Source organism: Cyprinodon tularosa, unplaced genomic scaffold (assembly GCF_016077235.1).
Source record: "Cyprinodon tularosa strain WSP-4 unplaced genomic scaffold, ASM1607723v1 ctg1143, whole genome shotgun sequence".
Taxonomy (NCBI): domain Eukaryota; kingdom Metazoa; phylum Chordata; class Actinopteri; order Cyprinodontiformes; family Cyprinodontidae; genus Cyprinodon; species Cyprinodon tularosa.
Window position 1 is genome coordinate 35,001 of NW_024037941.1, and position 12,547 is coordinate 47,547.

The 12,547-nt window shown below is 38.2% G+C and overlaps 1 long non-coding RNA gene across 1 annotated transcript in view; it reads left to right on the plus strand.

Moving 5' to 3' along the window:
* The window catches only part of LOC119796167, a 7,656-nt gene extending 1,229 nt beyond the window's left edge, over nt 1–6,427 (plus strand). The window contains exon 2 of the long non-coding RNA XR_005282428.1: nt 5,979–6,427. This is a non-coding gene — a long non-coding RNA (uncharacterized LOC119796167). The remainder of the gene's footprint in view (nt 1–5,978) is intronic.
* Nucleotides 6,428–12,547: the final 6,120 nt, after the last annotated feature.

Below are 12,547 nucleotides of genomic sequence, written 5' to 3' on the forward strand. Positions count from 1 at the left end.
CCAGAGTTCAGTGTGCTGGTAGGAATGCGCAGTAGACTGTGTCACGAGCTGCATTTGTGCCATTGCTGTCCGGAGCGTGACGTAATCCGTCCACCCTGTCAATGAGGATCATATGCCAACGACAGGATGTCACTCAAAGAGCAGCTCATCCTGCCAACATGTGCTGTTTTCCTTCGCTGCTTCTGTTGCTCTCATAATTTTTTTTTTTTGCAGAAGTGAAGCCATCTTGCTCAACTTGAGTTCCACCCTTTGATTCCTATTGCGTGCCTTGTCATGGGAGAATGGGGTAAGAAGGGATGTGTTATGCAGGCTCAATTAAAAAGAGGAAAAGCAACAAAAGAAGGAGTAGTGTCAAGCCAAAATGGCACCGACTGCCTGAGGACAGGCTTTTTGGCCTCATGCAGCGTCACTAATTCAAGACAACATTCAGATAGTCAAAACACAAGCTTTATTTGTTGTGATCTCAGGATGAAAGTCTTGGAAACCATGAGCACCAGAGTGTAAAGAAGAGGCTCTCCCTGGCCCGTAAGCCTCCGCCCTTTCTCCGTCTTTGTCCCCGTTCTCATTATGAAACATCCGGTCTGTTATAGAAACTCCAATCTGGGACACGAAAAAGCTCTCCTGACTGGGCCACACCCAGACAGAGGAATCTACCTGGATTCAGCGTTTCATTATTGAGTTTTTTCCATTCGCAGAGCTACAGCCGCATTATGCAAAAATCTGTTCTTCTCCTTTTCACGCGTTACCCTTTGCAGCTTCATTGCTGACGTTTATGTAACAAAGCTGCACTGCATTATAGTTAGTCTAGTATCGCAGGCTTTGCAGAGGTATTTAGCATGTTGTTTTTATTTAATTAAATACCCGAAAATAAGAATAAATGCAAACTATTGTAATCTGTTTTGCAAAAGCCTCTGAGGATTGTTCAAAACCTCCACTACACAAAGGCCAGTAATAAAGTTTTTCAGACTAATATATGCCAGTTAATACTCTTTAATTTATCATAAAAAAATTGAAACGATTGCAGCGCACTCTCCAGGGCGTGGCCATCCAGCGAACAGTTTACCACAAAGATAATAACACAGGTACGCCCATCATGTGAGGTCAAAAGAGAACTTTTTTTTGTCTTCCATAAACAAAAACTAACGCGGCACGTCATCCTTACCCTCTGTGAAACCATGGTGGTGGCAGCAGCATGCTGTGGGGATTCTCTTTCAGAAGGGACAAAGAGAAGGGAAGGAAATACAGGATGAAAACCCATTTAAGGCAAAAGACTGGAGGCTCATCTTTTGGCAGGATGTGATTCTTAACATACAGCGGAAGGATTTCTATCATCATAGACATATGATTCCAGAACAGCTCAGTCGAAGTCAATGGCTACGCTTTAAGGAAGCTATTTTTCATTCATTTTCCTCCCTCTTTCCAATTATCTTCTTTTTTGTGTGCATCTCTTGTATATAATCCCAACTCCATTCAAATTTGTAGAACCAGAATAGAACAAAGTGGGTGTTGATGTTGATTAAAGCTAATTGAACACATTCAGTTGCTCCAGCTGTTTGTTATTGCCTCCTCTCATTTGCCTTTTAGGGTTATGTCTGTGGTAATCCAGTTTCAAGAGCTGTAATGTCAGTAGTTTCCTCTTCGTTTTTGTACGTCATCATTCCTATTTTCCTCTGATGCACACATCCTGCTTGTTTGGCCTTCCTCTTTCACTGCTCTTGCTGTGGCCTCCATAAACATGGCTTTTGTCATCGGACTGCGTGTTATCTCCCTGTATAACAGCCTGTCTCAAGGCCTTCCACGCTGCTTGTCGTGTGACTCTGCTCACCTCGATGTTTCTTCACAGACAGGGTGGGGGTTTGATGAGGGTCTGGCTGGTTGAGAGTAAGACAGATGTAGAGAGGGGATGGAAAAGGAGGAGCGAAGATTGCTTCAGCCCTCAGCAGCCGGGTGGAATTTCTAACATACGCAGTTGGAATGTCAGGAATGCAGGACAGTCTGATCTGACCAAGAGAAGGTGGAGAGGACAGACGAGCCAGTGAGGACAGGGGGGGTGGGGGGGGGGGGGGGGGGGGGGTGAAGATAGTGGAAAGAGTGGCACCGCAGAAGGCCAGGCTGTGCATAGTTAACGTCTGCGAAGGGAGCGCCACTTCATGGAACAAATAACCAATTCAGCTTCAGTCCGCGGCGGTGGCAGCAAATGGTTACGACTCTCAGCGGCCTTCAGGATGTGTTCTGTACGTCCTCATCCCTGACCTTATTCAAGGGTGTCAACGCCTTCTCATTCTCAAAGGATCACATGGAGACGCTTGGCTGCTCCAGTGGGCCTTCAGCGCAGCGGGGTGTCCTCCTGGTGCTCGTTATGGTGCAGAGATGGAAGAAACCTGTGAAAATGCTACTCTTCAGTGCTTTGATGTCAAGGCTAATAAGCTGCTCGGATGGGAGCTGAGCAGAGTCCCCAGAAACTAAACTCATGATCATCTGTTGAACTGCTGGATTTACTTTTCTTATCATCCTGTATTCTACTGAGTTTGATGAACCCGTGAAGTCTAAAACAAGGTGGGAAATTTTATGTTGGTATTTTCCAGGTCTGAGAAAATATGGGGGAAAAAACAGTGTGGGGAAAAAAAAAACAACTTTTTTCACTATTCCACTTGTGTAGATATTGTATTCCTTTTTATTTCTGTGTCCTTTCTACGATTTATATGCATGACTTCTTTCTTTCTTTCTTTCTTTCTTTCTTTCTTTCTTTCTTTCTTTCTTTCTTTCTTTCTTTCTTTCTTTCTTTCTTTCTTTCTTTCTTTCTTTCTTTCTTTCTTTCTTTCTTTCTTTCTTTCTTTCTTTCTTTCTTTCTTTCTTTCTTTCTTTCTTTCTTTCTTTCTTTCTTTCTTTCTTTCTTTCCTGAATTAATGCATTACAGCTTAAAGTAAATTTAAAATTTATTGGTTGCATCTGTTTACACGTGATTTGTGTCTGCAGATGCAAACAATAATTTTCAACTTTACTTTAAGTGCTAATGCATTAATTCAGATATTTAGGAGATAAAACACCCAGATATTAATTTGTGTAAATGGTTTAATATATTTAAAACATGTAAATTTATTATTATAAATAATAAATACATATATAAATAAAATGTATATAATGACCGCTTAACCCATTTAGCCCTTCACCCACTGATGGTGGTGTGCTACAGTGTTCCCATAGCTTCCCTGGGGCACACTATGACGGTGAGACATGAATGGGCTTGAACCGGCAACTCACTGGTTGAAGGACAAACTCCCATCTCCTGAGATGCTAGGCATGTTTCCATTATTCAACAAATTGTGCAGATTGTGATCACGAAAGAAAAAATAGATTCAACAGACAGAAACGCTGTAATCTTGGGGCAATTGTGGAATTCTACATTTTCAAATTTGCCAGAGGATCGACACTTTTGTGCACATTTGTAATGGAGGAAATGGAAAATTTTAGAAGTAAATTTAGCAATATTAATGCAGCCCATTACACTCCATAGTCTTGAAAGCCTAATCTAACAGCTGTGGGTGTGATAAGATGAATGTTTTGGAAATCTGATTTTTTAAGTCTGCTAGGATCATCACCAATCAGAGCTCAAAATCCTTCTCTTTTGCTGTAGGGATGAGAGATATATCCGCATTAACATCAGTAATGTTGGTCATTTTTAAACATATCTGTGTCGGTCAAATGAGTAAAATGAGGCAAATACTTATTAACATCCAGTTTCTGCTTTTATTTCAGGAGGGGGAAGGGAGTAGATTGATCACATGGTGTTTGTCTGGTCATGTGACAGTGATGCAAAGGATTGTGGGTGTTTATCTGAAGGAATGTGGTCATTTTTTTGTTGATGTCAAAAGAGTATTAAAGTATACAGCATTGGTTAAAATCTGTTATTGGCCATAACTGTCGTTTTAAGATCAGATAACCATATGAACCCACATTTTTTCATGTTGAAGCTTTTTCTCAACCTTTATTAGCATTTAGCAAAGTCAGAATTTTTCCGTTTTTTTAGCAACCAAGGAAAAGAGGTCAGATTTTGATAGTTTGCCATTTAATTTGTGTTAAATAATTTGCGTTCCTCTTGGCTTCCCTTTAAATGGACATAACTAAATCTGAATATTTGTGATCTAATCGTGCTGTGCAGGAAAAGTTACTCAAACCCTTATATGAATGGATAAATCCAATGTCAGCACTGAATGAAATGACCACAGTTGGAGCTGGGTTTTATAATTCAAGAGTCCATATGAGAGACAATTGACCCAAAAACTAATAGAAACATTCTTTCATTTAGATTCTAATAGAAAAATAACTCAATCAGCATTTTAAAGAAGCTTAAATGTGATTCTGCAGATAGTACCGCCTCAGAGCTGGACAGAGGGACTCACTATTATGCCTAAACTCTTGACTTCAGAAATCTGAAACAAATGAACTTAAAAATCTGCAGGGGATCGATGTATTCCTGAAGATATGAGGATTTAATTGGCTCACAAACCCAAAGCAGTTTTTGCAGTAGAAGTTTTGTGTTTAGATATTCTCTAGAGATTGGTTCCTGGTGCGCGTCATTTGCAAGCCAGCACAGGCTGTTGGGAAACCTGCTGACTCACCACATCCAGACATTGGTCACGTTGATAAATCAGTCAGAAGGAATCTACAGCATTTACAGCAGGAGATTCTTATTGAACTTTGGTGTTCTATCTAATTAAGCAAGTATAGAACCGGTTGCTTTGCAGCACGTTTAAGTCTATTAATTCTTATCCGCCCTCTAGCTATGCACCTAAATACCTGTGATTATTCTTTTCTCTCCTACCTGCAGAAATGTACAGCATGTACTGCTACTCATCAGCCTCACACGAGCACACCCTCCTCACCTCCAGATCTTTTCCAGATTAGGTTTTCTACTGGCAGGAGAAGCACAGACTTGCTCACGTTGCATGAGCATTTGCATTCAGGCAGTCTTTTATTTCACTACTGCTCTGTTTTAGTGACAATTAAAAAAGGTATAAGTTGAAAGGCAAAAGCATAACAAAAAGTTAGATAAAAAAGTGAAATTTTTACTTACTTATCGGAAGCAGCTCTGTTTATACAGACATTAAAAGCAAGCATGTATTTAGTGGTGCAGTAATATCAGTACAATATAAACAGCATTAATATTATAGCTGTAAAACAGAGTAACCTTAATGAAAAAATACAGATTGCACACAGATCAGTTTCTACAGACCTTCTGGTTCTGCAACCAGAGATGCACCTAAGCAGTGTAATTTTACTTTTATTGGGGGAACATTAAGATTCCTTTTTTTTCAGCCTGCTGACCAGCAGTGCAAAGTGAACTGGTTCAGCCTGGTTTCACTGCTTTACAGGAACTAAGACCGTGTGGCTAGAAGCAGCCAATCAGACCGTGTTGGTTTTACACTGGGATAGTAATGGAAAAATTAATATTTCTTTGATTAATCTACACATTAGCAGTTTTCTGCAGTATGTAGATAATATTTAAATCTCCTGAACATCCTTTAATGTTTTACAAAAAGCTGTCTGCATGGCTCTTATTGAGACGATTGCAGTGTTTCATGCGCAGGCTGTCGGCTCCTCTTCATCGCTCGCTCATCCTGTAACCACAGTAACTGTGATTTACTGTCATGCCGCCTGTGATTTTCAAATAACTAAAAGAACATCCAAGAATTTATTTTCCGGTGGCCTACGCAACCTGCACAAGCAGATCCGAGCGGCGGCTGCTGGTAATCCGCCGTATGATCTCTTGTGTTTGTGTGCATCTCCTCAGGCGCTTCTACATATCATCTAGTTTCAGCCAATTCATCGCAGCTGATCGTTCGAGGGAGCCATTCGCTCTGGCTCCCTCGTCGCCCACTTGCCGGACGTGTGTGACTGGCTACAGGCCACCTCATTCCTACGCTTCGTGTAGAAACTTTATAGAGGAAGTTTAACAGTCTGTTCTTCTCTTTCTGCAGGGATGCATGCAGCTAAACTCAGAAGGAGGAAGGAGTTGCAGTTTGATACGAATGAGGTGTGTCAACCTGAGACTGAAGGCTTCAACTGCTCAGGTTCTGCCTGGCTGACTCACAGCAGTTCTTCACTGGCAAGCTTTATGTTCCTGTACACATGCTAAAGCTGCCAGCTGAAGAACTGCTCTGGTCAGCCCTGCCCTACAGGGTTTAAGAAGAGGATAGCAGCCGGTGGTAATGTAGCTCACTAACCTGTTTTGTTTATTTGAAACATTTCTGTATTTTGTCTTATTCCATTAATTGATTTTATGGGGAAACAAAGTTTTCCTGCATATATTATGTAACCAATCTGTTTTCTCCTCTGTGAAATAAAGAACAAAATGTTCCCCTGAGACGTCTCATTGTTCATTTCAGACTCAAGGCATTAAAATACCTCAGCAGAGGATGTCAACCATGACGATGGTGATTTTAAAAAAACTAAAATCCACAAATATGTTACACAGTTTTGTCTGTAAGAATAAGACTACCCATTTCAATGTTGTTTCTGTGAGTCCTAATAAAAAAAAAAAGTGATCAAACTTTCTATCCAGTCTGTTTTTAGATTCTATAACCCAGGACTCGGTTCAGCTGCTGTTACATACACTCTGGTGGAAGAAAAGAGGGAAAAACTTGCATAACGTCTGTTTTTCTCTGCCTGAAGGCGTCATCAGCTCCTCATCAAATTCCTCCGCAGCATGCTCACTTCTTAAGTCACAGCACAAACATAGAGAAGTGCTGGCATGTATTATGGAGGAGAAAAGTGTTTGGAAAACGGCTCTATTTTTAATTGTTGAATTTTAGTTTTCAAGTTTTTGAAAAGTTATGAGGGAATTGTAAAAAAAAAAAAGCAATGATGAATGGATATAAGATAAGACTAAGCTTTGAATTCAGTGTACTCATATTTTGTATTATTTTATTTTATGGTTTTACCACTGAATTTGATAACGCTTTTGAAGCATGCATTATCAAAACTCACCACCAGGTGGTGTAATGTCCTAAACTGAGGGGAAAGGATGAGGTTTTAAATTCTCACTTGAATAAAGATGAGATTGAATTTGTGAAGCATTTTTTTTTTTATTGTCTTTTATTCAGCTTGGGTCCCCTTTAAGTTTAATATCTTGCAGAGAAAAAAAATATTCAACATTAAAATGCATTATTACTTTATGGGTGTTTTTTTATGCACAAGTTTAAACTTTTGTGGAGTTGCTTGATTCACAAAATGTTAGTGTGACACATTATAGCTAATTAAGGCATACCTTCTACTGAACATACTAGAATGTCTTATAACCCAGCATAGCCAGCAACTATTATATAACAATTGATTCTGTTTGCAAGCTGCTTACGGAATCAGATATGGTCAGAGCCAGGATAGGGCGGTGGGAACCAGGAAGCACTGAGGTTCAAGAGACTGCGACTGAGATAAAAACCAAGAAAGTATTTTTTTTTTTTTTTTTAGACCTGCAGCAGTCTGAGCACAGTAGTGGTAGCTTCAGACCAGTTGACCTTCATTTCCAGAATGGCACAATAATTGCAGTTAAGTATTTGGATTAATCACAGATGAACTATCAGCTTCAAATTATACAACTTCACCTAAAATGAACACGTAGAAACTGAAACTGGAGCAAAATTAGATATTAAAATCAGCCAACAATCCAAAAGCAAACACAAACTGTTTTTATAGTGGGCAAAGTGGGATGTGATACCAGTCAAATTCATGCAAGAAGAAGTTAATAGTTCATGACTAATGGAGACCTCACTGCTGAAGGTTTTTGTTTCACACTTGTCTTTTTGGCCCAGTCTGGTATTGCAGCTCTACAAACAATTCCTTTGACTATAATTCTTTCTGCTCCAATGATCGCAAATATGGTAAGTAAATATGGTATATAAAATGTGTTTAACAGGGATAATTTTTGACCAAATTTACAACAGATTCCTCAACAAAATGATCAGTAGGATATATATATATTTAATTATAATGATTATAAATATCAGAATTAATGGGAAATCACTATCTACTACCCTGTGCAGTAATCATGTTAAATAAGAGACGTCAGCTGTTATATATAGATATATATGGAAGCACTGTATATACCCCATGCACCTTTTCCTCCTTTTGGCACCTTCTTTTGACTGTTGAGCCGATGCAACAAGTAAAATTCTCCACTGTAAGATCAATAAAGTATATTTTACCTTACGAACTTTTTGTTTCTGATTGTAGAAATAATTTGTAATGCACTTGTCAGATATCATGCATTTGATCAGGGTACATGGGGTAAACACATTATACACTTTTTAATTACGGTAAATAGATGCAGGATTTCTGTAGGAGTCCAATATTAACGTACAATTATTTTGGTATTTGTAGTTATTTGATATGCTTTATGGTTAATCTTTGTTTTTGCATTTACCAAATTTACTACTTAAAGTTATTAGATATTATTCTTAATTAATATCAATTTAGTGGATTTACACTTAATTATTGTGGATATTTGTAAATCAATTCATTTATTCTTGGGTTTAATGTTCCAGAGACATGATGCTTGAGATTTTAAATGCACCTTTATGCATTCCTTTAATGCATATATATAACTGTACAAGATCTACTCTTTTGCAATCTTTTGAGGTTGCAGTGAGTCAAGCCAGCTGCAAATAACTTCTTTATAGTGCTGTTTTTCTTTCAGGAAAAAAGGAAACCTCCTGTCGTATCCAAGCATACCGGCAGGGGGCGATGTCCATCCCCTTCCTGTCTGGACACAACAAAAAGCTCCACCTGCTGCAGACAAACCAGCAAAAACCTTAGAGCACAGATAACATTGGACTAAACTGACCAAGCTAAAAGTCATTATATTCATTTTAAGGTGATTTCATTTTCACATAGCCTTAAAGGTGGGGCGGGCTTAATGGTTGCAAATCACAATGAAATAGAAACTATGAAATCACAAATAAAAGAAATAAATTGTGTATCTCTGTTTTTTAGACTGAGCCTCCTGTTCGTTGATTCATGCTATCAATTGTTGGCGAAGTTTAAGATTACAACCTAAAATAATAAATGACTAAACATCTTTCAACCCATGAAGCTGAAATCTAGAGGTGAAATCTTAAAGATAATATGGAAATGGACTAAATTGTTTTTATTTTGTGTGTGTTTGAATGCAAAGCAATGATTGGTGATCCCTTCAGTCTGGATGTCAGTATTACTAAAGAAGACGGAGGAAAGATTTCAAACATTCTGCTCTTCCTTTATCAGCCTAGAGCTGTGTTTACAGAAGGTATTTCTTCTTTACATACACTGACCTTAAAAATAGATGTCGAATGTTTGTTTGTTTTCATAGGATGGGTAGTGAGACATACAGCTGTAATAGTAAAAAAAAACAAGAATTTGCCATACAAGTGTGAACTCTTTTTCCCCTGATATGAGCTGATGGTTAAACCTTCACATGAGCTAAAATATCTACACACAGCCCAGGTATGCCTGTTAAAGTGTTGTACCGGAACAATATGTTTTTTGAAGCTATTAACAAGATCTTGACAGAGAAAGAACCCAAAGGGACTCCTGCAGGCCTTACTTAACAGCAGAGGTGTCAAGTAACGCAGTAAAAATGCTTCATTACTGTACTTAAGTACACTTTTTAGTATCTATACTTTACTCCATTAATTATTGTTATTATTTTTCTTCTACCCACACAAGTATCTGTACTTTCTATTCCTTACATTTTTAAAGCAAAGGTTACTCATTACTCTTGGCTTCGGTTTAATGTATATAAATATATATTTCACGTCATGTGTGTCATTCAATGCAGATCATTGGCTCCATCCTCATCTAGTGAAAACTAGTGTAATTGGATGAGTCATATAATGCAAACACTCATTGGTTAGCTAAAGGAAATCATCAGAAGCAAGCAGGTGTTCTTCAAACTGCAAATGTGAATTGTCTTTGCCATGCTACAATGTTGGATTCAGAAAAAGATGGTGAAATGTTTAATAGGTCGGACACAGGCGAGAGCATATCGGGAGATGAAGACGGATACCAACAAGACCTCCCTCATCCTTTGCCCTATCTCAAAGAATTTTTAAAATAGTCGAAAAATTGAGCTTTCAGTTCTTATAGTGGCATCTTGCTGGGGGTTTTTTAAGGTTACTTTATACTTTTATACTTTAAGTAGTTTTTGGAGTGCATACTTTTTCACTTTTACTTGAATAAAGAGGTCAAGTTTATACTTCAACTTTTACCAGAGTGTTTTTAAACTGCAGTATCTATACTTCTACTTAAGTAACAAATGTGTGAACTTTTGACACCACTGCTAAACAGTTGCCCATACTGTCCCAGTGTTTCATGACTATTACTGAAAAAACCCGCTTATAACCCAGAGCTTTATTTATCCATAAAGCTTGATACCACAGGAAAGTCACACTTGAATGAATATTCTTATTTTAAACTCAGAAAAGGCACGTTGTTACTCTTGACACATGAAAAACAAACTTATTCAGTCGCTTTATCTGGAAGACATTATCTTGACATCTAGTAATGACATAAAGAGGCTTAAGGTCTGCTTTAATCAGCTCATATCATAAAAAAAATATTAATTATCTGATAACAAGGGTAGCTTAATAGGAGATTTTTACAGAATTGGCATACGGCAGACATCAATTATTCAGTTAGTAAATGAGATAACGATTAATCGGACTGTTTCAGTCTTAATTAATAGGCCTCTGGCAGAAAGCACCAAGTATGACGGTTTATAGATGTAAGATGGGGTACTTTCTTACCTGGGATAGTTCAAACTCCTGTATTATAAGACTATATTTATTTATTTGCCTTGTCACTTATGAAGTTATTAAAGGAATAGTACACCCAAAACATGATTAGCCTTCATTTTCTACTCACCCCCATGCTGAACAACACCCTGGAGTACTTTTTTAATATCTCAAATGCATCTGGAGATCTGGGAGGCTTCTTGCTGTCTGCTGACTTTCAAATAATGGAGGTCTATGGTGCCCGAGACAGAGAGGTCCATTAAAGTCCACAAAAAACGTGTCAATATTCCTCCATACTGCTCGTCCAATGTATTCCAAGTGTCCTGAGTGGGTAGCATCCAGAATTGACTCGAAACGAAGTCATTTAGAATGTTTTTAGAGCATAAACAGTAGTGTATAGTATTTCCTGAAAGCGCGCACTTGCGCGTTCACGACGCTACGGAAGCCGGCAGACCAAACCAGATGAAAGTGCGCATTCAGCGTCTGCTCTGCCAATAATGCAAGCGTATAAGAAGAAATGTGCTGTTTACCTGTGCAAAGAAAGAAACAACGAAAGAAAAATGTCTGAGGACTTCAGTGTTGAGAAAGAGCATGAGTTCTTTGCTGAGCTGAATGCGCACTTTCATCTGGGTTGGTCTGCCGCGGTTTCCGTAGCGCCGTGAACACGCTTTCAGGAAATCCTATACACTACTGTTTATGCTCTAAAAACATTCTAAATGACTTTGTTTCAAGTAAATTCTGGATGCTACCCACTCAGGACACTTGGAATACATTGGACGAGCAGTATGGAGGAATATTGAAACGTTTTTTGTGGACTTTTATGGACCTTTCTGCCTCGGGCGCCATAGACCTCCATTATTTGAATGTCAGCAGACAGCAAGAAGCCTCCCAGATCTCCAGATGCATTTGAGATATCAAAAAAGTACTCCAGAGTGTTGTTCAGCATGGGGGTGAGTAGAAAATGAAGGCTAATCATGTTTTGGGTGTACTATTCCTTTAATGAGTCAATTGAAAGAGCTTACAGCTGGATTCAGTTAGGAAATCCCTGTGATGTAGTTTCTACCAGGGGTGAGGTGAGCAGCAACATGTGTCTGTTTTCATGTCGGCGGAGGATGAGTCTCTGTGGCAGATTAGTTACAGGATGAGTTACCTGTAGCCTCCCCTTATAAAATAGTCCTACTGTGTTTCTATCAGATCAGTGGAAGGTAAGAAATACAAACATCTCTGTTATTATACTTAAAAATACGGAAGAGGATTAGGGCCACTGAAAAAAAAAGTTAACTGATTTTTAAATTTTATTTCAGTTTAACATGAGAAAAAAGTCAGAATTCTGACTTTAATCTCAGAATTCTGACTTTTTTATTGTCAGAATACAGTCAGAATTCTGAGATTAAAGTCAGAATTCTGAGAAAAAAGTCAGAATTCTGAGATTAAAGTCGGAATTCTGAGAAAAAGTCAGAATTCTGAGATTAAAGTCAGAATTCTGAGAAAAAAGTCAGAATTCTGAGATTAAAGTCAGAATTCTGAGAAAAAGTCAGAATTCTGAGATTACAGTCAGAATTCTGAGAAAAAAGTCAGAATTATATGTTAAACTGAACTAAAATTTAAAAATCAGTTAGTTTTTTTTTTCAGTGGCCCTAATCCTCTTCCGTATAAAAAGCCCATTTATGCTCTAGTATTTTCTTCCTTCCAGTCCATTCTTGTAAACCATCAAAATGAAATGATCATGTTAAGATAAAAAGTTAAATCAATCCAAATTTCGATCGATATACAAAATATTT